The following is a 6,000-nucleotide window of genomic DNA, read 5'->3' as shown; positions in this document are numbered from 1 at the left end:
ATGCTAACGAGGGTTATCCCTTGGTTGGTCTCATTTTTTTGCTCGGTTAAATAAGTGGTCATGCCAAACTTGATCCATACTGAAACGAAACAAAGCATGCACTTTAATTGAACTCATGTTACCACCGCAAAGTACAAGATAAAAGTTAAAAAAAATGAAACAGGTTGGACTTGATCGTCGCAGCAAAAAATAGGCGCTACTGCAGCTGCCCCGTATGTTCAGAACAACCAGCACAGCGGGATCGCTTCATGCCAGCAAGCCAGCCGCTTGTGTACGACAGGTGGCACACAAACTATGGTATCATCCCGGCCGTTATACGGTGCTTCTCAGGCACGAGGGAGTACGTTTATGTAACCCACATCAAGACTGTGAAAGGCAGCCCGAAATGATAAGGTCCCCGCTATTGGGTGTCTGAGGGGTGCATTTCTGGAATATTGATCGAAGGGCGCTAATTTACTACAGTATTCACGAAGAGAAGCGACGAAGAAAATGACTCCATAGGGAAACATGCTTACATTCGCACATATTAGATAATTAAAATGACTCCATAGGGAAGCATGCTTACATTCGTGTGGCCATTAACATAAAGATCGCACCATCCAACGCTGATCCCCAAACTGGCCGCTGATTGATATCTCCAATCATGAGCTCCACAAGTGCATCCGGTTGTTCCCCAGCTTTGGAACTGTCGGTGTCACCGGATCCGGACACTTCAAGCTCGTACACTAGTGCCAATGCGGGATCCAAATGGATGGAATGTGTCCTCTCCCTGTGTAGTCGGAGCGCTTACCCTTCTGGTCCCATGAATCTCTTACAAGATGAGATTACTCCATATCTCTATCACAGGATGGGACAGCTGAGTGGATCGTGGGGTAAGAAGGAGGATGGTCAAGCGCTATGGGAAGAGATAAAGGCTTAACATAAAGCAGAGGCCCGTGAGTTGGTTGGAAGTAACCATGCATGTTTATTCACTGGATAGCTGCACAGATGCTCCACGTTTTCCTACTTTTCCCAACACCTCCCAATCCTACTTCTGTGATATATTGACCGTCAGGTTTCACAAACATGCGCTAAGAGTAAATAACCTATAATATCTAGCAAGGAGGTGATCCACTGAATACTCCTCCATTCCACAATGTAGTGCTTCCTCTATCCACGTGCTTCAATTTTGACCGCAAATTTAACTACCACGACCGATTGCGGCGACAACAAAAATTATATTAGTGAATTCGTATTCGAAAGAAGTTTTCAATTATATAATTTTTTCTCCCACCGCAGTTGGTCTTGTTGGTTAAATTTATGGTCAAAGTTGGACCTCGGGAAGCGCGGGCGCACTATATTTTGGAATGGAGGGAGTATTTTATAGGCTTATTACTTCATTTCAACCAAGTTGAATTCTGTCATATTCAATAGCACGCTTCACTTCATTGCCCCTCTCCTCCTGCTTTATATATAAGAGAGAAGCCATAACTTGCAGTGATTATATTCACCAAACTACTGTAGCTGAGTCCGTGATGATTAGTTCAGCATGTGCCTTACCTCCTACAAAATACAGATCACGCCTCCTTCCTCATTGTTAGAGTACATAAACATAATGTATAACAATAGGACAGAAGTTCGTTCAAACTTTATCATGCACACAAGTTGATTGAAAAAGCATTGGCATTAAAATGAACCTTCCATGTGTGACCTCAATGTAGCATCGGAAAACAGTAGCCCGCTCAACATACTCATTTTATAAACCCTCAAAATGCAACTATCTATTGGGTCCTTCTCAAATACAGTTCTGATACTAAACTTGTCAAATTGTTATTAGAGATGGTCCTAAAGAGATGTGTTGGCTGCTTAAAACGAAGTTAATTTGTGTGGTCGCATTCATCGACGCTTCCTACTTTAAGCGCTTGCTAATTTTAGCGCAAAACCATATATACATCACATGTTTTCAATATACTATGTTTCCTTTCCTAACTTACCTGAATTACATTATTTGAAGTGGGACATATTAAAATCAATAAGGAAAATTCACATCAGTGTGTTTGGGCAGTACATTGACATTACTCAGTCAGTGTCTCCCTAAACTTCCTGAGCATGCATAGTAATTTCTTTCCTCGGTTTGCTGAAGTTTGAATTTTCCTGAAGCCGCAAATTTATGAACAATATGTAGTCTACTATTGCATATGTGCTATGAGAGCCTCTTACCGGCTATCCCCTCTGCTTGTCTTGGCTCTCATCTCGGTTTTACTACTATTTAGTCAAGCTTCATAAAATCCATCAGTTGAACATGAAGGAAGAGGAAACTTATTTTCATATACAAGTACCGGACGGATAATTTGACCTATGGTCAAGCAAACACTAAGGAGAATTTTTCTGTACGACGATGTTTAGTTCATCAGTGCACATTGCAAAAAATATGTACAAATGTAATTAGGGGAGGATGTGTTTGCTTAGCTTAAGTGATAACCGTTAGAATTAATAATTCTTGGTCATGCAAGTCAATCCATGATGAAACCAACCACGTAGAAGTCTCAGTTTATATCATTTGGTTAGGTAGTATTATAATAAAAGAGAGATCTCTAACACTTCAACGTAGACAAAATTCTAAAGGAGAAGTGATATGCATAACATTCTTATTGTATCTGCACTGAGTTTGTTTCCTTTTTTGGACTAAATGTTCAACCTGTGAATACCAGGATCCTACTTTACATAATACCCAAACGGGGAATGAACAGCCTATCCGAGCCGTTTTTGCTCAAATCCTTCTTTACATATTGATTCATCCTTCATTATCTAGTCATCAACCTGTGCCTACCACACGTGCTATTTTTTTCTTTTCATTTTTTCCTCGAATAATGTTTCAAACTTTTGCTGATGTTCGATTATTTTTGAAGCACCTTACATAAACTTTAGCAATAAATTTCTAGTTGGAGACCTTTGGTCCAGAAAAAGGAGTCCCTAATTTCTAATTACGATACATTGTTATTTTCTCTTTGTTTTTCCGTTTCATTTTGGAATTGCTCCTTCCACACCTGTAATAGCATAACTCACATTAGATTTTTGTCAGTGTATTTTTGTATATTTTACTCCCTCCGTTCACAAATATAAGATGTTTTGTATATTTCAATGTGGGACTACATACGAACTAAAATCAGTGAACAAACACACTAAAACATGTCTATATGCATCAAATTCAACTTTTTTAGAACATTTTATAATTGTGAATGGATGGACTAGAAGTTTTTCCTAGAAAAAGGGTGGATTTTTATTCACTCTAAATTGAGTATCATGGAGACACAAAAACAATGAGCACCAACATACACACAGAAAAATGACACCGGCAACTAACAAAGTCAAACAAGACCGAAGTTATGCCCTGATGGAGTAAAAAGAAACAAATATCTGAAGTGATAAAAAATGATAAAAAATTACACTGGCAACAATATCCTCACCGAACATCTCTTAACATCACTAGCACAACAAAATAGATTCTTCAACAACACCTCGAGAAAGGGAACGACGCTGAAGCGTCGCCATGCTGGATCCAACAATCGAAGGCCAAATCATGAGTTTTCACCCTCAAGAACAAGTCCAAACAAATCTGAACAATTCCTTTAACAAGGAAATGACACAAGAAACATCGCCAGTGCCAAATATAACTAATAAAGCCAGACCTCGAGTTTGCACCTAGAGCTCGAGACTATGCTTGAGAAGCACCACCAAATCCAAGTTATCATTTGATGTCTCCACCACTTTCCGTGATCCAACAGCTACATGCATAACACGGTATTGATGTGCGATGCCCCACAAGTGAAGATCGTCCTCGCAGAAGCAGGCAGTCGAGCTACGAGCCTACGTCGAAGGCCGGCCGCCACTAAGAGCTCCGAACAGTGAAGGTCGCCATTGCACATTGCAAATGAGATTTAAGGAGGAATTATAAGACGCCATCAAATCCCAAGTCGTGATGCTACAGTAGTCTCTCACCATCCTCGCCCAAGTGATCACCGCCATTCTCACCAATGGACTCCACGGTCTCAACATCGACGGTGGACGCCTCCTTTATGTTGATGCACCTTCTTTTGTTTCCCTCCGAGCCTCCAGCTATCCACACCATCCTAATCAGTTATGATCTCCCCCGTGCCCTCTGGCCCCTCCCGTGTTAACACCTACACACGTCATTGACCACTGATGGCACATGCACAATGTGATCAAGCGCACATATAGCACACCCACGCAGAAAACAGCAAGCCCACGCACGTCGGACAACACAACACACTCACCCATGGCACATGCACTGGTTCACGCACAACACAACCACACACTTCACATGTCACTCTGAATATTGATTATCACAGACCGCCACTGCAGTGCCTCCCACCCCCTCTCTTGCTCGTTATGCTCCGCATCCTCTTAATGCGACATTTTGAGTTAATAAAGCACTTCCTTTATTTGCACTCTTCTTCACAGCACTGCCACTCCCATTCTGCTTTACAAATATAACACTTACTTCCTTTATTGACATAAAGTGAATAATTCAGTTGTGAAAGAATTTTTCTAAAGAAACCCGAGTAGGTGCACATTTCAAATTGCATGCAATTTTAGGTTCATAATCGTCATGCTTTGTACATAATTTTTTGTGCGGCTTCAAGCTTGTGTCATGTAATTTGGTCCTCTTAATTCGAAATAAAATGTTCTCCACTTACCTAATTAGATATATAAATGCTTTCATACACTATGCATCACCAACGAAAATTTTATGTTAACTTTGAAGGGTGCATAGTAAGTGGTTAAGTAAATGGCTCTCAGTTTAAACTACCATCCATAGATTATACTTTCAGTTTTCTTCTTTAATTCATATATATCCTTACAACTGAGTTCAGCTCCGTTGTATCCTTGTGCACTCTTCTTCACATCGATGCCCCTCTAATTCTGCTTTATAAGTATAACACTTACTCGTGACCACGCGCACCAAACCACTCTACCGAGACTCGATCAACTTGACCACGATTCTTACGAACTACATAGTAGTTATCGTACATATTTTCTCAATAGATGCGGGATGGACTAGGGTGTAATCTAGGCCATACCTTATCGATCTAACTATCCATATCTTGGTTTCACAACAAATCGAGGGCACAATGCTAGCTCAAAAGTAAAAAAAATGAACACTTCCAAAAAGATATCGGATAATGAAATAAGCAAGCAACAATTCAGGTATTTTAATTAGCAATCCACATTTTATAATGATATTAATCATGATAAACTAATAGTTATGTTTTTGAGCAGGCAAATGAATTAAATATGAAAATAGGTAAGCAAAGGCTATTGATATAAAGAGCAAGCAATTATTAGCGGTCTGATATGATGTGCCTGATTTCTAATGGATTCCACTAGAATTAAAAATCTCATACTTGTCAAGGATCCAAATTTGTGTCGAAGAAAAAAATCCTACTAAAAAACAGAACTTTCCTTCGACAGGGCAGAGCTAGATGAAAATACACCAGTGTTCTTTTGGTCAATTTTTAGGAAGATAGTTCCAACAAAACCAAAAATCTATATGTATGTAGAAAAAATGTGGCAATTGCCATTTATTTTAATGGTATTTATTTCTACGTAAATCATTTTTTATTACAAAGTGGTCAAGTTGAATTAAAGAACCTTTATCTACCAGAATTACGAGCAATTTTAAGTTCAGAATTGCATCACACGCTGCACACATTTTTTATGCAACTTCAAGCTTGTGTTGTGTAATCTGGTCTACTTTATTAGATACAGAAACTTCTCTGTTTTATCTGATTAGACATATAAAAATGTAAGAAATCATATACATAAATAATGAACATCTAGCTATATCTTGAATTTCAAGAGTACACATGATGGCATATAACCACAAACATTTCAACCTGTCAATTCCATATAGGATGCTCTAGAACTCACATACAAAAGAAATCGACGATTAAAAAATAAAAGAAAAAATAATTAAAGTGACTTCCTGTTAAACCAAAA

The sequence above is a fragment of the Triticum aestivum genome, chromosome 2A (genome assembly GCF_018294505.1).
Source record: "Triticum aestivum cultivar Chinese Spring chromosome 2A, IWGSC CS RefSeq v2.1, whole genome shotgun sequence".
In the NCBI taxonomy this organism is placed as follows: domain Eukaryota; kingdom Viridiplantae; phylum Streptophyta; class Magnoliopsida; order Poales; family Poaceae; genus Triticum; species Triticum aestivum.
The sequence above is the reverse complement of the archived record's forward strand: the minus strand, read 5'-3'. Positions refer to the sequence as shown.